Here is a 22,057-nt window from a genome sequence, read left to right as displayed (position 1 = left end):
GAAGAAGGCGAGGCTTTGCTTGTCACTTGCATTTGTTAATTCTATCTTTTCTCTTATTATTATATTATTATTGTTATTATTATCATTCTGCTGAGTCCCTATCATTGAATTTGCATAACAGAATTGCATAACTTACAGGACCACACTATCAAGCAAATTTTTCCTGAAAGCACTTGCCTTTAAATATGATAGTTACTTCCTCCTGACTATGGAAGCTGGGTTTAGGAAAATCAGAGCAATTTCAGTCTCTAATCCTTTCTCAGAATAAACTTCGGCCAGCTTCACTGTCCACGTGGCTCTACTGAGGGATTGAAATCTCCCAGCCAAGTTGGGTCCTGTCCACAGCAATCTCAGAGCCAGTTTTCTGAATAAATCACAAAACTGTTCCACAGTTGCTGTGTTTACTCAAAAACTCATCTTATATTGCTATGCAAACGTAATAGTTGTGGATATACTTTATATTTGGCAGTACTTTTTATTGTGTGGTGTTTCACAGAGTGTGCTCTGGGGAACACTAGGGAGGTAGGATGTTCTGTGGAAAAATAGTGTCCTGGGCTGAAGAAGTTTGGAAACCACCTGTTCTTGGATAGACAGTCACACATCAACTGACCCTAAAGTGGAGACATCTGGGTAACTTGGTTTAATATAGCATTGGCCAAATTTGTTTGCCCATGAAATCCTCCTCCTTGGTGTACTTTGGGAGCCAGAAACACGGGGAGAAGGAAGCAAAAGGTGGTCAGGTCCTCTCCAGTTTCCTCAGGCTGTGCGTCAAACCTGAGTTAGGAGATGGGGCCTAGGTGGCTGTTTTAAAGTGAACTGGCAGCCGGACACAGTGGCTCACGCCTGCCTGTAATCCCGGCACTTTGGCAGGCTGAGGTGGGCAGATCACTTGAGGCCAGGAGTTCAAGACCAGCCTGGCCAACATGGCAAAACCCTGGCTTTACTAAAAATACAAAAATTAGCCAGGCATGGTGGTGCTCGCCTGTAGTCCCAGCGACTCAGGAGGCTGAGGCAGGAGAACCGCTAGAACCCAGGAAACAGAGGTTGCAGTGAGCCAAGATCACGCCACAGCACTCCAGCCTGGGTGACAGAGCCAGAGTCTGTCTCTAAATAAATAAATAAATAAATAAATAAATAAATAAATAAAGTGAACTGGCTTGGCCTTTTCAATATTGGGAAGTGGCCAGAAAGTTATAGGATCTGTTAATGATGCCACAAAGGACTGGGAAAAAGAGATTGGCAAGAATGTGGTTGACAATTGTCTTGAGAGAAGAACCCTTTTATGTGTGTGCCCAGGGTATTGAAATATACAATAATCCAGTTACAAAGAATACCAGCCACCTCCTCTATGTGAAGAGGGTTGAAGAGTGTCCCCTAAAATTCATATCCACTCGGAACCTCAGAATGTCATCTTATTAGGAAATAGGGTTTTTGCAGACATAATTAGGCCAGGTTCAAAATGACATCATCCTGAATGAGGACAGTCCTTAAATCCAGTGGCAAGTGTCCTCACCAGGGACAGAAAAGGACACACAAAAATGCATGAGGCAGGTCATTGAAGACAGAGCACAGATTGGAGGAATGCAGCCACCAACCAAAGAATTCTAGGAGCCGGCCGGGTACTGTGGCTCAGGCCTGTAATCCCAACACTTTGAGAGGCCGAGGCGGGCAGATCACTTGAGGTTGGGATTTCGAGACCAGCCTGGCCAACGTGGCGAGATCCTGTCTCCCCTAAAAAATACAAAAATTAGCTGGGCATAGTGGCACACGCCTGTAGTCCCAGCTGCTCGAGAGGCTGAGGCAGGAGAATCAATTGAATCTGGGAAGCAGAAGTCGCAGTGAGCTGAGATTGCGCCACTGCACTCCAGCCTTGGCGACAGAGCGAGACTCTGTCTCAAAAAATAAATAAAATAAAGAATAATAGAATTCTAGGAGCCACTAGAAGCTGGGAAAGGCAAGGAGGGATCCTCCCCTAGAGACTTCAGAGGAAGCCTGGCCCTGCCTGCACCTTGATTTTAGACTTCCAGCCTCCAGAAACATGGGAAAATAAATGTCTGTTGTTTTAACCCCCAAAGTTTGTGTGATTATTTACAACAGCCCTAGAAGACTAATACAGCCCCCGTGCTGGTGTTGCCAATGGGTGAGATAGGATTCCCCATGCAGACTAAAACTGTGAAGTATGCATACTGCATCCCTATCGGTGAAGCTATAATGGATACATGTGAACCTGAAATGTGCTAATTTTTGTACCAGGGGTGGATAATTAGTAAGAGGCTTTGTGGCAGTCTCGAGGGCTCAGCTGTAGCGTGGAACTAGTGAGAGAGATTGCAGAGCACAGGTGAGGTTTTAGGGACACTGGATTTGTCTTTGGGTGATGGAATACAGGAAGGGCAGGTGAAGCCATTAACTGCTAGAGGGATATCAAATAGAAAAGACGTGAAGGCTGAGAGCGGTCTCTCAGGGAGCCTAGTCTTGGCACACCCGAGAAAGAGCGACTTGATAAAGAGATACTGCTGGAAGGAATCCAAGAAGAACAGAGCCCCTGGGCCAGGACTGCCACACGCACGCACGCTGCGGCTGCCCAGGCTGGACCTCAGGGGCTCAGGAAGCCATTTTGCAATTAATCATCCCTGTCCCGGGGCCACCTTCCATTGGAGGTGATCCTTAGTTACTTCTCGTACTGTCGTTTAACTTTCCTGGAGTTCAAGTCCTGCACTGTATAAACTTTTATGAATTTTTTTTTTTAAGATGGGGTCTTGCTCCGTCGCCCAGGTGGAGTGCAGTGGTATGATCTCAGCTCACTGCAACCTCTAGCTCCTGGGTTCAAGGAATTCTCCTGCGTTGGCCTCCCGAGTAGCTGGGACTACACACCACCACACCTGGCTAATTTTTGCCTTTTTAGTAGAGACAGGGTCTCACTATGTTGGCCAGACTAGTCTCGAACTCCTGGCCTCAGGTGATCGACCCACCTCGGCCTTCCAAAGTGCTGGGATTACAGATGTGAGCCATCATGCTCGGCCTGAACTTTTATGAACTTTTGACTACTGGCTCCACCTCTCTTTGCCTCCCTTCTCCAATCTATGAAATGGGGATAATATTTGCCTCTTAGAACCCTGAGAAGATGACATAACACCCAGAAAGTGCTTCACCCAGTTTCTGGAACACAGCAAATATTTACTTTGTTAGCTGCTAGTATATTGACCTCTAGTGGGTGTATGACCTGTGTTTTTACCTACCAGCGTTTGTGTATCGAAGGGCTTGCTATGAGCCTGGCATGGTTCTAACACTTTACTCATGGTTTTACTTATTTATTTAAAAAAAAATATATATATTTTTGAGATGGAGTCTAGACCTATTAAGCCCAGGCTGGAGTGAAGTGGCACGACCATAGCTCATTGCAGCCTAAATTCCTGGGTTCAAGTGATCCTCTCTCACTTTAGCCTCCTGAGTAGCTGGGACCACAGGTGTGTGCCACTATGTCCTGTTAATTTTTTAAACTTTTTGTAGAGATGGGGTCTTGCTATGTTGCCCAGGCTGGTCTTGAATTCCTGGCCTCAAGCCATCCTCCTGCCTTGGCCTCCCAAAGTGCTGGGATCACAGGTGGCAGCCACTCTGCCAGGTCACTCATGATCTTCATTCCCATAACCACTATAGGAGGAAGGAATAGTAAGTCTTATCATTTTACAAATGGAGAAACTGAGGTTCAGGAGGACAGGACACTTGCCCAGAGTTACACAGATGGCAAAGTCAGGATTTGAACTCAAGTCCGACCATTCCCTGAGCCCAGCCTTTTTATGATTGCATCTGATAGTTCACAAGATGATTTTTATGACCTACAAAGGTGAAATTTTTCCTTCTAATAGTTATGTATGTATTTTATTGTGTATTATAAAAATGTTGGCTTCCCATTTACTGTAGTGATGTAGAATTTCATTTTAAAATAAACTTATTTGGGCCAGGCACAGTGGCTCATGCCTGTAATCCCTGTACTTTGGGAGGCCGAGGCAGGTGGATCACTTGAGGTCAGGAGTTTGAGACCAGCCTGGCCAACATGGAGGAACCCCATCTCTACTGAAAATACAAAAATTAGTCAGGCGTGGTGGCAGACACTTGTAATCCCAGCTACTTGGGAGGCTGAAGTAGGAGGATTGCTTGAACCCAGGAGGTGGAGGTTGTAGCTAGCCGAAATCATGCCACTGCACTCCAGCCTGGAAGACAGAGCAAGACTCCATCTCAAAAACTAAACTAAACTAAACTAAAATAAAATAAATGTACTTAACAGCACTAATTACAATAGCCAAAAGATGGAAATGCTCAAATGTCCATCAATGAATGGGTGTGTGGGTAGACGAGTTGTATCTGTCCACACAATGGAATATCATTCAGTCATGAAAAGGAATGAAGAAGCACTCATTCATGCTACAACATGGATGAACCTTAAAGACATTATGCTAAGTAAAATAAGCCAGAACCACAAGGATACTGTAGGATTCCACTTACATGAAATATCCGGAATAGATAAATCACAGAAACAGAAAGCAGGCTGATGACAACCAGGGGTTGTCGGGAAGGCGGGAATGGGGTGTGACTGCTTAAAGGTTATGGATTTTCATATTGATGTAATGAAAATGTCTTGGAGTTAGATAAAGGTGATGATCACCCAACACTATAAAGTACTAAACACCACTGAATTCACGTTATTTTTACTTTTTTCTTCAGATGAACATCATGATCTAAGAATTCACTTTAAAATGGTTAATTTTATGGTACGTCAACTTCACCTCAATAATTTAAAAAATTAAGTTTGAAAAAGGAAGTGAATTTGCTTAAAGAAAAATATGAAGTAAATAACAGCACAGAGGGAGCGCAGGTATGGCAAAAGCCACGAAGGTGATACTTAGAAAATACGGCACCATATTATCCACTCAGCGCGCAAGACAACTCTTTAAGGGCCAAGTCAGCGTCTTGCTCTCCTTTGTTGGTTTTTTTTTTTTCCCCTGCAGCCAGCTCAGTGCTTAAGAAAAACTTGTTGAGTTCAGCTCAGCCCGGCTCAGCCTGGCTTAGTTAATTGAGTTAAGGCGAGCTGAGTCGTACTGAATGCACCAGCTGGCTGGCCTGGAGGAGATCCAAGTTGAAGATGTTAAGAATCACACTAATTCAATAAACGGCTGTGAGGTAGTCTAAGTAATGAGACTGTGTGCTTTTCCTTACCCGACTTACCTGTGTTCAGTTGGCATCTTAGGAGCCATGTCCACTTGGTAATACGATAGTTTTCTCCCCGTATTCCCCTGTGTGTGTTTGCTGAAAATGCCAGGCAAGAGGGGGAAGTCAAAGAAAAACGCAGGCTCAGCTGGAAGCCCCGGGGAAGTGGAAGGAAGGGCCTGAAGGAAGCAGAGGACTTTCTGTCTGTCTGTGCATAGGTGCTGGCAACAACCTACATCTTCCTTGTCCAAAGCTTTCCTGGTGCATCTAAGCGTAGCAACGTACTGTAGCATCTAGCTCATGCTCTTGACTCTGACTGCCTGGGTTTGAACCTGGCTGATGGACCTCAGACAAATTCATTCACCTTTCTGCGCCTTCATTTTTTCGCAGCTATAAAGTGAAAACAATACTGCTACCTACGGTATTGGGTTGTTGGGAAGATTCAATGAAACGATACAGTTCCAGGAATGCTGGAAGTGCTCAGAAATGTTAGCTATGAGGATTAGCACTGATCAGTGCAGCAGAAAGCTGTGTTTGAAATGCATGGCAGGACCTGGTACACAGACACCAGCTTTCCAGACACTCAGAGGACAGAACAGTGGTTTGTAAACATCCTCCTAAACGGAAGCACATGGCTTGCTTGTGTAAGTTCTCCTGGAACGGTGATGTAAGTTCCCAGGACCAGGAGGGAGTAACAGGAATCGGGCTGTTTTTCTTCCTTCTGGCAGCATCCTACCTACAGGGAGTCCCCAGAGGCTGCCTGCCCTGGGGGTAGGGAACCCGGAGACTAGAAAAAAACTGTGCAAAGGTCTTCCTTCTCTTATATGGGAAGCTGCTCCACTTACACGTTAAGGTCTGCATCCTTGGCCAATAAATCAGAAGCCCACAGATCTTGACCCCATCTACAAGGCTTCGAGTGCAAAGGGCAAGAGATGGGAATCGGGAGGTGTGGTTTCTCAGATGCTCTTGGCACTCATTTGACGCATTGTCAGTTTCCTGCCTCTTTCTGAGCTATTGTTCCTTCATTTAGGGTAAGTAGACATAGATTCCAGAAAAATTGCTGATTTGCAAGTTTAAAAAATCTGGGGTGTCCTCGTTTAAATAAAAGTGTACAAGGAAACTGAATCTACAAAGAGACACAAGAATTGCTGGGTGGTTGAAATAGAGGAGAGGAATCCCATAGCCACAGGTCACCCAGCCACCTGCTCTCTTCCACTGGCTTCCTCCCTCCCGCACAGTTTGAAAATGACCGACAAGACTGAATCCCTGCAGCAGGGGCAGGGCTGGAGGCACAGAGCAGGATAAAGCATGGAGGAGGGAGGTGGTCCCGGTGGTGGTCTCCAGCAGCGCGAAGATGCGGAGGAGAGCTGCTGTACAGGTCTGCCTGCCCATTAGTGACAGTGTGACACGCGAGTTTAGGACATCGGGTCTTTCTGTCGATTCCTTCTTCTTCCGGTAAGAGCACCCCAGTTTTCTTTGGGGGAACCACTCACTCTTACTCTGTCCAGGTGGTCTGGCCGGGCTTCAGCAGAGACTGGAACCTGGGCACTTAGATAAGTCCATCCCTGTTGCCAGAGTTGCTGGTTCAGCAATGGGCAGCTGAATCTATCAAAGCACACTAAACCTAACCCTAGGACCTTTACAGAGGCAACCAGGAGAAAGGCTGGATTTGACTCTGGAAAGATGTAAAACAGGTGAAGTGAGCCAATCTAAACATGAAACCAATCCAGGGAAAAGCAAAACCAAAAAGCTAGAGAGAGGGAAATTCCTAAAGACTTAATTGAGGGCCTGGATCCAGCCATGCCTGAAGCTCATCCAGCCCTGGCTTCTCAAATAATACAACATACATTTTCCATCTGGCTTAAGTTCATCTAAGTCAGGATTTTGTCACTTTGCAACTGAAACCTCATGACCAATACACACGGGCAGTTTTTTTAACCTCTTTCAGTTTCCATTTTCTCATTTACCGAGTGTCTCTAAAAATCTATATAAACCTTACCTTTAAGCAGATCTGTACATATACGCACATATATCACAGCAGCAATAAGATATTATCAATAGTGGAAAGTATTTTGCATATGTGTTAGTGTTAAAGAAGGCAAAACAAGGATTGGTTAATATCAGTTCACTTTTTTTTCTAAATGAGAGTGGTGGGGGAGTAAAAGTTAAATAAATATCCATTACCAGTGGGAATGGAGAAAATAGGAGGAGGCCACATGCTGACCAGAAAATGGGGAGGGGTCTGATGGAGGCTGAGGTTCCCACAGTTCCGCATATGGAGGCTGAGCCCGAGGGAAACCCCTCGGCCCCTATCAGCCCCCAGGTTCTCGAGGCCAGGGAAAACCAGAGGGACAATTGAGATAGATCTGTCTTAGAAGCAGAAGGTTCAGAGGTCCAGACCCTCTAAATGTGGGTCATGCCCCAAACAAGCCATTGCAGCTCATGGCCAACTTGATGCATGCGGCCAGATCTTCCCTGGACAGACAAACTGGCCTTTTGTGGCCGAGAGAGCTGTTCCCAGGGATTGCCGTCTTGGAAGGCCATTGTGGTCTGCTCAGGAACCCTTGAAATCGAAAGCCCTGCGCTCTCCTTGTCACAGCCGTCACACATAAATACCACCAGGGGGGATTTCCCATGGAATTTTTTGCAACCACTCAAATGTTTCGTTTCCCATTGTTTGCCAGTCCCTCTCGGAGCCTCAACTGTCAAAGCAGCAGCAAACACAGGCTGCTTTTCCCCCAGGATCCCATGGCGCTCGCTCTTGCGTCCCCTCCATGTTGGGAAGCTGGCGTTGGCAGGATATCATCAGCTCGGGCCCGGGAATAAGGTCTGTTAGTCAACTAGTGAAGCAAGTCAGCAAAGGGAATACCCGGCCCTGCCCAGCCCATGCTTGCTGGGGAGGCACAGCTCTGTGCTGTCACCCTCGTTATTATCATCATGGTGACGAATAATTACACATATACAAAGAAATCCCTTCCACATATCTGAAGCAATTGGCCAAAAAAATACACAATGCAGCATTAATGTTTCACTGTTCGAATGTGAACTCGGCTGGGTGCAGTGGCTCACCTGGGTGCAGTGATCAAATGCCTATAATCTCAGCACTTTGGGAGGCTGAAGTGGGTGGATCACTTGAGGCCAGGAGTTCGAGACCAGCCTAGGCAACATGGCGAAACCCCGTCCCTACTAAAAATACAAAAATTAGCCCGGATGTGCTGGCACTCGCCCAGCTACTCGGGACACTGAGGCATGAGTGAGAATTGCTTGAACTCCAGAGGCAGAGGTTGCAGTGAGCTGAGATCACACCACTGCACTCCAGCCTGGGTGACAGAATGCGACTCTGTCTCAAAAAAGATATATAAACTTGAATCACTTTTTTTATTGACCCCAGGTACTCTAATGGAATTCTAAGTTGTAGTCCATACATCAGTGCTGAGAAAAGATGATCTATGTCAACTGATTGACTGATTAAAAAGCACTTGTTTTGAGGCTGGTACTGCGCTGTGCATTTTGGGGACCCAAATATGAAAAAGGCATAGCTGCCTGTGCATAGGAGCCGATGGTCTAGAGAGAGGCAGAGATTACAAACCAACATGGGATGCCAGAGTGACTGGGAGTTTATTTGGGGGATGTTGATCTGAGGAATGAATAGGAGTCTCCAGGCAGGCACATGGGTGGCCCATCACCAGTTCACGCGATCTGAGTACATGTAGGATGAATGACCCCGGGCAAGGCATGTAGCACAGCCTGACTCTGGGGGATGAGGAATAGTAAGATATCCTTTAAATATCCGTTCACTAGGGCCCACCCACTGCACCACAGAGATTGCCCCAGTATGGAGTTTGACTATGTAGTCATTCATTCATTCATCCATTAAAGCCACAAATATTTACCGAGCACTTACAATGTGCCAAGGAAGGCTAGGTGCTGGGGAGGCAGAGGTGATCAAGATCAATCTGGTATCTTTCCTTTTGGAGCTTCTATACTGGTGGAGCAGAGGGCCATTAAACAAATACGCATGTCAAATAATAAAGAAATATATAGTACAGGCTGGGCACGGTGGTTCAAGCCTGTAATCCCAGTACTTTGGGAGGCCAAGACGGGTGGATCAGTTGAGGTCAGGAGTTCGAGACCAGCCTGGCCAACACAGTGAAATCGTGTCTCTACTAAAAATACAAAAATTAGCCAGGCATGGTGGTATGCACCTGTAATCCCAGCTACTTGAGAGGCCAAGGTAGGAAAATTGCTTGAACTCAGGAGGTGGAGGTTGCAATGAGCCAAGATCGTGCCACTGCACTCCATCCTGGGCAATAGAGCAAGACTCCATCTCAAAAAAAAAAAAAAAAAAAAAAAGTCACTATACAATACAATAAAAGACAACCTAATACACATAAAAGCATCTGCCTGCGCCTCAGTTTCTGATCTCTCACTTCACACCAAGTGTTGTGGGGGTACAAATTTGGGTCAACATTTTGTGTAGCAGAACTCTGGGTGAAAACAGGATGCCACTCAACAGTGACAGCTTCACTTTCCCGTTTACTTGGCCTTTTTTTTTTCCCCCCTTCATCTCTGGACACCTTGGATTCTGCCGGCAAGCCTAGGGAGGCAGTTTAGGAGTTATTTTCTTTGCTTCTCAGGGGAAGAATCCAAGGCTTGGAGAGGAGGAGGGATTGACCAGCCTGAGGTCACACAGCTAGAAAGGCCAAGATTGCTATGCCATTTTTTGCAAAGAAAGAACAGTGGAGCAAGGTGGCCATTTTATTTTTTCAAAGCCACACTACCTGCTGGTACAGAGTACATAAAAGTACAGAATTCCACCAGGAAGGGAAACAAAACACTTTTGAGACAGCCATGTCTCAGAGGTGAAGATTGGGGGAGATTTTAATATACAGTGTGAATTCCAATTCACATCTCTTTCCACGGGACCTCTTTCCAAAGTCCCGGGAACTAACATTCATCAACGCCTCTGACATCCCAGAGGTCACAATACTCCTGCCAAGGGCTGTTAAAACTCCCATTTCCCAGATGAAGAGATTGAGTCCCTGCTGCACGCAATTAGATAGTAGCAGAACCAAAATTGGAACTCTGATCCACCCCGATTCTGGGACCTGTGGAGCTCCAGGTACCTAGAGCTGGCTCCCGGCAGGGGCCTTGGAGTCTGGGTAGCTGGATGCTGGGAGAGGCTACGGAGGTAAGGGCCCAGGGGCTGAGGTTGTAGCGGCTGGCCCGGGAATACGGCCCTTGCACGCCCACTTTTTAACACGGTGCCATCCCTGACAGACACCCTTGTCCTTTTCCTGTGCTGCCCTTCGTAACACAATAAATAAAGCCTTAGAGTAACGTGACCTGAGCCAGGCAGTAAATGATAGCACTGTCAGTTGTACACGACTGTTGGAACAAACACAGACTGTAATCATCGTGCTGTACGGGGAGAAAGACATTTGGCAAATGAGATTCCATTTTCACATTGGTTTGTGCTGAGCATATAAATTTCCTGCGGGCCGGCCAGCGTTGGGGATGTGTAATTGATTGCCTGCATTATAATAAACAAGCTGTGACAGGTGATCATTCATCATATTCCGCTGAACGTTCCAGCACACCAGAAAACGGAGGAAGAGAGGGAACGCGCGAACGAGGGGAGAGGAGAGGAGGAACCTGGGGGAGGGGAGGGGGTCGGAAAGACCGAGTATTCCCGACAGACAGAAAAACCAGGGGAGGGGCGGGGGAGAGAATCCGCTGAGCGGCCTGGGGAAAGTGAAAGCAATTACTATAATTCTTTTGATTATCTAATTTGTTCTTTCTGGCCTTCGTTATATGACCCTCCCCCCCTCACCCCACTCCAACATAGAAGGTCCCCCACGGGGACTTGGGAAGGCACAGAGAATGCTCCCTCCACGATCGAGGGGAGGAAGGGGGGAGGCAGGTGGGGGAGGGGCCGCGTCCAGTTGTAACCGGAGTAGATACATTCGGGAAAACCTGGGGGGAGGAGGAGGAGGACGAGGAGGGGAGGTGTGTGCAGGACTTAGCTTTGCTCTTGCACTGAGATGCCTCCAGTCGGATGGATAGGAACCAGCCTCTTTAAATACATTTTTTAAAAGGGTGTCTGAAAAACAAGTGAAAAGTTCCTTTTATTGGAGAAAAAGGACAGCATCCAAGTTGGCATCAGATGTGGTTCCACAAGCCTGTCATATGGTGCTCTCATTCCTCCCCCGCGCTCCCCCCGCCCCGCCCCAGCTCCCACCTCCCCACCCCCACCGCAGCCCCAGCCTCTCTTGTCTCTCTCTTTCTGTGCCCTTGGCCCGGGGCTGGGGGTCGAACAGGAGCTGCTGGGAAGCACCCTCCTTTCCAGGAGCTCCCACCTAGACAGACACAAGGCGGAGGTACACTGGCATATGAAGGACAGAAAGACAAATGCAGAGCTCTCGAGCCAGCACACGCATTAAATAAGTACTTACATTATGCAAAAGCCAAGGACCTCAACAAGGGGGTGAATGAAGAAGGGGGACAAGGAGGGCTGCATCTCAGACTAGTTTCCCAGTTCTCACCCTGCCAATTTCCAGCCCCCGCCTCTCTACCCCGCAAGCGTCCTCCCATTCCCTCCCTGGTACCAAGCGCTTAGCGCAGGTGGGAGCCTCGGACCCAGAAGGCTGGGCGATGAGGGGGCGTGGCCTGCGCTAACATCGGGGGCGGGAACTGGGTGGAGCTTAGCCGGGGCGGGGCCCACGCGGGAGTGGGCGGGGCGAGCACAGAAGAAAGAGCCTTAGGGGCTACTTTGCTACTCGTCGCACGCTGCTTCCCAGAGTCTTCTGCTATTTCATCGCAGCCTTAACAACTGGAATCTGTCGCCTTCGAGATGCTCCTAAAGTCACTGCTTTGGGAGAATCTGTTCAAGGGACCTGCTTTCCAAAAGCAATGACATCAGCCCAGCAACGTGATCTGTGTTGTCCTTGAAGAATTGACAGCTCGTTTGGGTCTCCCAAGAACCCTAGGAGGTAGCCAGGGCAGGTGCTGTTGTCCCATCTCACAACGATCTATGACGTGCATGTTGGGGCCTTGATTTTACAGGGGAAGGAACTGAGGCACAAAGAAACGAAGTTACTCTCTCGGGATCTGTCAATGAAAAAGTCAAAATTTGAAGCCAGGGGTCTTCTGATCTGTCCTTCAACATCCCTATGAGAACATGTAATTTCTCCCTCCAACACTCCCCTCCCATCCATAAGTGCATACAGGTGCTGAATAGGAGGGGCAGAGTTGAGTCTATATTGAATAATTGTGCGTCCAGATCCTCACTAAGCCCTCTTGGTTTTGCCTGACACATGTGGCTCACTTTGTGCCCCCTGGTCCAGGCCACCTGCATCTCCCTCCTGGACCACTGTGCCCGCCTCATCACTGGCCTTCCTCTTAATGCTGTTCCCACTCCCGTCCACTCCCCACCAGCAGCCATGATGACCAATGATGGTCACCATCCATATCCTGCATTAACTGTCTCTCTAGTGCCATCTTTTTTTTTTTTTTTTTAAGACGTGGTCTCCCTCTGTTGCCCAGGCTGGAGTGCAGTGGTGTGATCATAGCTCACTGCAGCCTTGAATTCCTGGACACAAGCAATCCTCCTGCCTCAGCTTCTTGAGTAGCTGGTACCACAGGTGCTTGCCCCCATGCCCAGCTAATTTTTATTTTTATTTTTGCAGACATCAAATCTCATCATGTTGCCCAGGGTAGTCTTGAACTCAGGTGATCCACCCACTTTGGCCTCCCAGAGTGCTGGGATTGATTACAGGGTGAGCCACCGTGCCTGGCCAGGTCCAGAAGTTTTCCAACACTCCAAACAGAATCTCAGTACCCATTAGCAGTCACTTCCCATTCTGCCGTCCTGCTGGCCTCTGGCAGCCGCCAATCTGCTCTCTGTCTCTATGGATTGCCCATTCTGGATATTTCATGTAAGTGGAATCCTACAATGTGTGACCTTTATGTCTGCTTCTCCCACCCAGCATCATATGTTCAAGGCTCATCCATGCTATAGCTCGTGCCAGTGCTTCCTTTCTTCTTATTGCCTGGATGCACCACATTTTGTTGATCCATTCACTAGCTAGTGGTCATTTGGGTTGTTTCCGCCTTTTGGCTATCATGAATAACAGTGCTCCATGAACATTTGTGGATAAGTTTTCATTGAATGTAAAAATGAATGTACGTATGTATTTCATTGAATGTATGTATGTATTTATTTGTTTATCTATTTTTTGGAGGCAGAATCTCCCTCTGTTCCCCAGGCTGGAATTCAGTGGCACAATCTCGGCTCACTGCAATCTCCATCTCCCCAGTTCAAGCGATTCTTCTACCTCAGCCTCCCGAGTAGCTGGGATTACAGGAGTGCACCATCACGCCTGGCTAATTTTTGTATTTTCTGAGAGATGGGGTTTTGCCATGTTGGCCAGGCTGGTCTCGAACTCCTGACCTCGATCAGGACCTCAACTCCTGATTCCCCTGCCTCGGCCTCTCAAAGTGCTAGGACTACAGGTGTGAGCCACCGCGCCTGGCCTGAACCTTTGTTTTCAATTGTTTGGGGGTACATACTTAGGAGTGGGACTGCTAGGTCCTGCAGTAACTCTGTGTTTAGCTTGTCGAGGAACTGCCACACTGTTTTCTACAGTGACTGTCCCATTTTACATTTTCACCAGCAGTGCACCAGGGCTCCAATTTTCCACATACTTGCCAACCAACACTTGTTATTTTCCATTTAAAAAAAAAAAATGTTTGCACCAGATATGGTGGCTCACGCCTATAATCCCAGCACTCTGGGCCAAGGCGGGTGGATTGCCTGAGGTCAGGAGTTTGAGACCAGCCTGACCAATATGGTGAAACCCTGTCTTTACTAAACTACAAAAATTAGCCAGGTGTGGTGGTGTGCGCCTGTAGTCCCAGCTACTTGGGAGGCTGAGGCAGGAGAATTTGCTTGATCTTGGGAGATGGAGGTTGCAGTGAGCCAAGATCGTGCCACTGCACTCCAGCCTGGGCAACACAGCAAAAACTCTTTCTCAAAAACAAAAAAACCTGCTTCAGCCGTAAGGAATTTGGAAATGGATGGCATTCTAGTTGCAGAATTAATACTCACTAATGTCTCCCTCTGGAACCAGGGCAAATCTGGCACCGGATTCTGAGTCTTGCCTGGGAATTGTGTTGATTCTGCCTTGCAGTGCTGCTGAAGCTCCAGGAACCTTGAAATATATTTGCTTGGTGTAAACATGACCTCAGCGTGACAGGATGATCCTTGTGTTTGCCAAGCCATTAATTTTTATGTAATAACGACGACCACAACAAACTGTGTTTCACCCACATTTTGAGTCGTTCTTAAGGTCAGGTCTGTGGGATTGTGAGACAAAAACCTTATAAACTAGAATGTAGCGGTGAGTTCTCTGTGTTTACAGCCCTGCTCCTACACATGGCTCCAAAGAGCTGAAAATAGAGGATTAAAAATTCATGCAGCTACTTTCTTCCAAGGAACTCCAAATGCTTCTGACAATCTTTATCCTGCAAAGTCATGAGCGGTCAGATGCCCATCCCAAAGACAGGGAAACAGACGCCCAGAGATATGACGGGACTTTGCCAGGCTCCCCTACCCCTGCTAAGGGAGCAACAGGCTCAGATGAAGAGCCCCTCCCACCTATCTTTCTAGCCCATGCACTCCATTAGCCTGATTAAGACAATTGATTTATTCATTCTTAGTGGTTGAGAAGAAAAAAAAAAAAAAAAAGAAAGAAACCAACATGCCATTTGTGTGATATAAATATCTCTGGAAAAAGCTAAAAACCATTGTGTCATACATATTTTCTTAATACCACAGTCAATCACACGTATCTGTCCAAGTGCCACAGTCCATCAACCCAGGAGTGGGGGATGGGGGGTTTGGGGGTGGGGATAATGGAGGGAACAGACAAAGCAGAGACTCAGCTCCAGAATCCTCAGCCACTGCACGGCAAATGTTGCCATCGACTAAAGCTATGCTGGCTGTTTATTTTCCATTACCTATTGCCTTTGAAGAACCCTCTAGAAGTCTTAGAAACTTGATGTTGGACAGGAAACTGATAGGCAGGGATACAAAGGTTCTGGGACACCCACTCAACCAGCCAGTTCCCAAAGAAAAAGACGGAGGTTGTCACTTTCTCACTTCGTGTGCCCCATGGACTGACAGAAGGATTTAGATCACGGCATGGTTCCTCTTCCTCCAACCCTACACCCCCATCATCAAAGAGCCTTTAATCCCGATGATTCACCTGTTAGGAATTTAGCTCAAGGAAATAATTAAAGACATATAAAAAGATTTAGTTACAGGATGTTCGTCACGACATGCAGATTATGGTGAAAGATTAGAAGCAACCTCCATGTCCAGCCAACCAAAGGTGATGGCTGTGTAAGTTGTGGAGTTCATCCTTTAAAATTCTGCTCAGATCTCCAAAGAAAAAAGACTGGAAGGAAATTAATCAAGAGGGTCAAAGAGTTTGTTTTGAGTCTGGAAATATGAGTAATTTTTTTTTTTTTTTCCTGGAGTAAGTCCTTGTTTGGGATGTTCTATTCAAAACCAAATTAAATTTGGCTCCAATTGGAAACTTTATGACATCAGGAAGATTGAGATATCATAAATGGAACAGGAAGGGGCACTTCATGAGGGAACCACATGTAAAGGTCTGAAGGGAAGTCAGGGCAGAGAGGAAACAGCCTCAATGGAGTGGAGGATTTCCACTGCTGTGTGCTGGGACGCATGTCAGGGAGATTTGTGGGCTGTGCACAGACTGTGTATTTTTTGAAAGCCAAGGAAAGGAAGGCACATTAGATGTGACAGGCAATTGGGAGCCACTATAGATTCTTGAACAAGAAAAGACAAATCCAGTTCCAAGGGAAACCAAGAAGAGACAGTCCAAGAAGAGAAAGAGCAGGGAACAAATCTGGTGGTGTCATAATTCTTTTATGGAAGGATCTGATTTTATTGGTTTTGGGGGTAAATGTTTCTGGAGAATCCTAGAACTCTAAATCTGCAAGAAATCTTGAGGTTGCTCTCATTTTAGGGATAGAACAACCACAGTCCAAAGAGTTACATAATTCCAGTCATAAGGCAAGATGGCAGCCAAGTTGGTAGTGATCACCATCAGTCGCTATTCCTACCCGAGACCAGCTTGTCTCTCTGTTGCCTTCCATCCCAATTCTAAGATTTTTAAAATTTTTCCAGAGACAGGGTCTTGCTTTGTCACCCAGGCTGGAGTACAGTGGCACAATCATAGCTCACTGCATCCTTGAACTCCTGGGCTCATGGCATCCTCCCACCTCAGCCTCCCAAGTAGCTGGGACTACAGGAACACATGACCATGCCTGGCTAATTTATTTTATTTTTATAATTTTGTAGAGACAGAGTCTCACTCTGTTTTCCAGGCTGGTCTGAAACTCCTTGCCTCAAGCAATCCTCCCGCCTCAACCTCCCAAAGCACAGGGATTACTGTCCTGAGCCACTGCACCTGGCCCCAATTCTAAGATGTTAACCGCATGTAAGCCTTCCAGGAGAACCTCAGACCCTGGTCCACTTCCTGGAGGCCCACCTAAAACTCCATTTTTCCATTCATTTATTTATTCATGTAACACTGAACCCCGAACATTCAAAGTCAGACGTGCTAAGAGTTAGGGTAGAGTGGAAGGGAGATAATGATGGCACACAGTAGCTGTTCAATAAATACTTGTGGAAAGAAAGAGTCAAGGAGGGGAGAAGAGTCCCTGACCTCAAATAGCTCAAGATGTAATTTGAGAACAGACACAAATGTTTATATAGGATGCAAGCCATGCTTTCTGAGGAATATGAGCCCAGGTTCTGCAGGCCCAGGCAAGACACTTCACAGAACCAAACAAAAAAAGTTGACTTTCAACTTCTTTTATTCATTTTTTTAAATTATTATTATTAGAGACAGAGTCTTGCTCTGTTACCCAGGCTGGAGTACAGTGCCATGATCTTGGCTCACTGCAACCTCTGCCTCCTGGGTTCAAACGATCCTCCCACCTCAGCCTCCATGTAGCTGGGATTACAGGCGTGCACCATCACACCCGGCTAATTTTTGTATTTTTAGTAGTGGCAGGGGTTTCACCATGTTGGTCAGGCTGGTCTCGAACTCCTGACCTCAAGTGATCTGCCTGCTTCAGCCTCCCAAGGTGCTGGGCTTACAGGCATGAGCCACCGTGTCTGGCCCCAACTTCTTTTATAAAAAATTATTTAATTCAACTAACATTTATTGAGCGCCTACCATGGGCCAGACTGAGGATTAAAATTTCTGCTTTTTCCCCATGGGTTATGCATTAAATCCAAAATGGGTAGGTGATCCCTAGAGAAAAGACAGAGAAGGAGAAAGGAAGAAGGAGAAAAAAATACAAAGTCATCAGGCTCCCAGAAAAAACAGATGATGCTAGTTTCTCTGAACAATTTTGGACTTCTTTTTCCAACTCCAGCCACCTCATTTGCTTTTGCTTTTGCCCATGGGCTCCAAGGTCCGTGGCTCTGGTCTATGGGGGAAGGGCCAGGCATGCACTACATGGAATCAGACACGCAGAGGCCTCCTCTCCATCTCCCTTTTCCAGTTATTCAGCGTTCTCAGGCCATTTCAATTTTATGTTGCCAAGTGAACATAAATCAAGGGGCCGCCCAGTCTCCTAAAGAAACACTGTGGGACTTCGCAGAGCCTTTCCCAGGGTGTGCACCGGGAAGGAAGGAGAAAGAGGACCAAGCAGAAAGTTACATGTGGCTCCTTTAATCACGGGGTGGAAGGAGAGAAGAGAAAGTTCAAACAGAGCCCCTGCAAGCCACGCCAGGAAGCCAGCTCTGAGCTCCACTGTTCAAGCAACTGCTGTTGGCATCACAGGGGTTTGTCTTGGCCCAAACCCGTCCTGGGAAACACAGAGAAGCTCATGCACTTGGAATTCGCTCCCTCAATGATTCACTCAGCAACTCGGCATAATTACACAAAGAAGGTGAAAGAAACGGAAGAAGGAAAGAAGAAAAGAAAAAGAGAGAAGGAAGGAAGGAAGAAAGGAAGGAAGGAAGGAAGGAAAGAAGGGGGGAGGGAGGGAGGGAAGGGAGGGGAGGGAGGGAAAGAAAGAGGAAGGAGAGAGAAGGATGGGAGGAGAAAGAAAAAGAAAGAAAAAGAAAGAAAAAAGAAAGAGAAAGAAAAGGAGGAAGGGAAGAGAGAGGGAGGGAGGGAGGAAGGAAGGGAAGGAAAGAGAGAAAAAGAATGAAAGAGAAGGAAGAAAGAAAAGAGAGAAAGAGAAAGAAAGGAAAAATCGCCACACCACTGGCTAAAGGTGCCCTCTCCCAAATTCCTGGGACATGACTCAAGTTGGGACCACGGGTGGGGAGCAAGAGACACATTTTCTGAGAGCTCCCATGAGGGGACGCTACCAGCTGTGAGCTAATTCCAAGTGAGAACAAAGCAGCAGCGGTCTGGAAAGGTCTAACTCAAATGCTGTTTGTTGGGCTCCCCAAGCTTTGGAGACTGGTACTAGAAAAAAACAATGAAGTAAGGGGTGGTGCCAAATAGTCGCTTTACACTGAGTGCTCATCATAGGCCAATGTTGTATCCGCTTGTTCCACCTCTTACCTCGTAGAATCCTCACAGCAAACCCAGGAGCAGGGTCTACAGCCCCATTGCACAGGTGACACAGCTGAGACCTGACCCGTTCCTAACCTGCCCAAGGACGCACAGCTAAATATCAGGGGGTTCCGAATGTGCAGTTGGGTCTCCTGTGACTCTGTGGATATGCCCTTGACCATTCTGCCCTCCAGCCTCCATTTACGGCTCGATCCCCAAATGCCAGCACCAGGAATTTGACATGTACCCATAACCTCCCCAATGACATGGAAAAACTGAGCAGCCATTCACCCAGTCATGGAAAAAGTTAAGCCCCAAGGCACGTCCTTCCCAGCTTGGTTACTGAGAATCTCAGCAGCCCTCGGTGCTGGTAGGAAGGGCATACTGGAGCGAAATGCCACTTGATGAACAGGAGCCCTAACACGAAGTCCTCAGACCCTTGCACAGGTAGAATTCAGGGCTCCATAAATTTAGCCCGGGAAAAAATGACATCTTTATTTGCACTAGTTTCTCTTTTTTTTTTTTTTTTTTTTTTTTTTGAGACAGAGTTTCACTCTTGTTGCCCAGGCTGGAGTGCAATGGCGCAATCTCAGCTCATTGCAACCTCCGCCTCCCAGGTTCAAGTGATTCTCCTGCCTTAACCTCCCCAAGTAGCTGGGATTTCAGATGCGTGCTACCATGCCTGGTGAATTTTTGTATTTTTAGTAGAGATGGGGTTTCATCATGTTGGCCAAGCTGGTCTCGAAGTCCTGACCTCAGGTGATCCACCCACCTCAACCTCCCAAAGTGCTGGGATTACAGGCGTAAGCCACTGTGCCTGGCTTTGCAGTAACTTCTAATCAAATGGCAGCATTTTCTTCTATCAGGAATGTAAGTGACAAACTGCCGTGGTATCAGCAGTACCTGTGACTTTGGCACCCGTGCAAATCACAGACGCGTGTGTATCACCATCAATTGCTGTTGATATATCAAAATATTCTGTGCTCTTTACTCCTTGGAGGTTACAGTAGTAGGTAGACCAGCGGTTAGATCTTGGTACTTAGTGGATAATACATAAGCTTACCTGTTACTATTTTACAAGGTTGGTTTTTAATATTTCAATGTCTGTATTATAGTCTAAGTGATTTCCTTGGCAATCCTGTGCTTTATTTCATACTTGTAAAGCATGGGCTGTGTGCGGTGGCTCATGCCTGTCATCCCAGCACTTTGGGAGGCCGAGGTTGGTGGATCACTTGAGGTCAGGAGTTCAAGAACAGCCTGGCCAATACGGTGAAACCCCGTGTCTACTAAAAATACAAAAATTAGCTGGGCATGGTGGCACATGCCTGTAATCCCAGCTACGCAGGAGGCTGAGGCAGGAGAATCTCTTGAACCTGGGATATGGAGGTTGCAGTGAGCCAAAATCGCACCGTTGTGCTCCGGCCTAGGAGACAGAGCAAGACTTTGTCAAAAAAAAAAAAAAAAAAAAAGAAGACGAAAGAATGGAAAGGAGAGGAGAGGAGAAAGAAAAGCACGGTTCTAACAGTTCTAAAAAGTTCTATCAAACTGCCCAAGGGATTTATGGTCTGCACCTGGGAAACTTTGAGGTGAGGCCTCCACTGTTTGTTTGTTTTACTTTGTTTTGTTTTGTTTTTGAGACGGAGTCTCACACTGTTGTCCAGGCTGGAGTGCAGTGGCGTGATCTCTGCTCACTGCAATCTCCTCCTCTGGGTTCAAGCAATTCTCCTGCCTCAGCCTCCCAAGTAGCTGGGACTACAGGCACCTGCCACCACACCCAGCTAATTTTTTGTATTTTTAGTAAAGACGGGGTTTCACTATGTTGGCCAGGCTGGTCTTGAACCCCTGACCTCATGATCCACCCACCTCGGCCTCCCAACGTGCTGGGATTACAGGCGTGAGCCACTGCGCCTGGCCAGGCCTCTACTCTGGAAGAGTTTGCAGCAAAATTAGGGAACAAGACAAATGTATTCATCAATATGCAAAATGCAATCTTAAATGTCAAAGAGGCCAGGTGCGGTGGCTTACAGCTGTAATCCCAGCACTTTGGGAGGCTGAGGCAGGTGGATTACTTGAGCACAGGAGTTTGAAACCAGCCTGGGCAATGTGACAAGATCCTGTCTCTACAAAAAGTACAAACAGCTGGGTATGGTGGTGCATGCCTGTGGTCCCAGCTACTTGGGAAGCTGAGGTGGGAGGATCGTTCAAGCCCAGGAGGTGGAGGCTGCAGTGAGCTGAGATCATGCCACTGCACTCCAGCCTGGGGAACAGAGCAAAACCCTGTCTCAACAAAAACAAAACAAACAAACAAACAAAAAAAGTCAAGGAAAGAGTGAGCTCTTTCAAGACAAGGACTGCATTTAAAAAAAAAAAACTCTTAAATCCATAGTACCCCAAACTGCCAATAATCAATAGCAGTATGTTGCCAAAAAATAATGCCAAATGCATCTCAAATCATCTCATTTTATACTTCTGGCCACTTACAAGCTGAGTGATCTTGAGAGAGTGTCAATTACCTTGGCATGCCTCGATTTCCTCATCTGGAAGATGGGCTTAACAAAATCTGTTTCTCAACATTGTCAGCACAATCAAATGAGATCAAGGGTGGGAATATTCGCACCTAGCATAGAGCTGGGCTCTGCAGAGGTGCACAGCCAAGGTCAGCTCAGTCTGACCGTGGACTTGGGTTTGGTTTTGTTTTCCTGGAGACCAGAGGCTGTTTTCTCAGTTCTTTGGGAAGTGGGTAAATGGGGGTGAGATTTTTGCTTGTTATTATTATTTTTTATTTTTATTTTTGAGATGGAGTCTCACTCTGTTGCCCAGGCTGGAGTGCAGTGGCACAATCTTGGCTCACTGCAACCTCCACCTCCCGGGTTCAAGAAATTATCCAGCCTCAACCTCCCGAGTAGCTGGGATTACAGGCATGCACCACCATACCCGGCTAATTTTTTGTATTTTTAGTAAAGATAAGGTTTCACCATGTTGGCCAGGCTGGTCTCAAACTCCTGACCTCAGGTGAGCCGCTCGCCTCAGCCTCCCAAAGTGCTGGGATTACAGGCGTGAAGCGCCATGCCCTGCCTATTATTATTTTTTTTTAAATTAAAAGTTAGATTGAACAGAAAATTGCCTTTTCTGAGACATTTCATCTGACAGAGTCTGTGTTTGAGTTTAGATCTCACCAAGATAATCAAAATGCCCCATAGTGTCTGGACTGCATCTCTGACCCATTTAGTGTTCTTTCTAGG

General features: G+C 46.9%; 1 long non-coding RNA gene across 1 annotated transcript; it reads right to left on the bottom strand.

The window, feature by feature from the left end:
- Positions 1-9,928: 9,928 nt before the first annotated feature.
- Positions 9,929-11,835, bottom strand: LOC111542543. The gene is made up of 2 exons (XR_002731594.2): positions 11,658-11,835; positions 9,929-11,305 (listed from the first exon to the last, which is right to left on the bottom strand). It is a non-coding gene; the product is annotated as an uncharacterized LOC111542543 (long non-coding RNA).
- Between the last annotated feature and the right edge of the window lie 10,222 nt (positions 11,836-22,057).

This window comes from Piliocolobus tephrosceles, chromosome 10 (genome assembly GCF_002776525.5).
Source record: "Piliocolobus tephrosceles isolate RC106 chromosome 10, ASM277652v3, whole genome shotgun sequence".
NCBI classification, from domain to species: domain Eukaryota; kingdom Metazoa; phylum Chordata; class Mammalia; order Primates; family Cercopithecidae; genus Piliocolobus; species Piliocolobus tephrosceles.
Note: the sequence above shows the minus strand (reverse complement) of the source record. Positions and strands in the feature narration are given on the sequence as shown.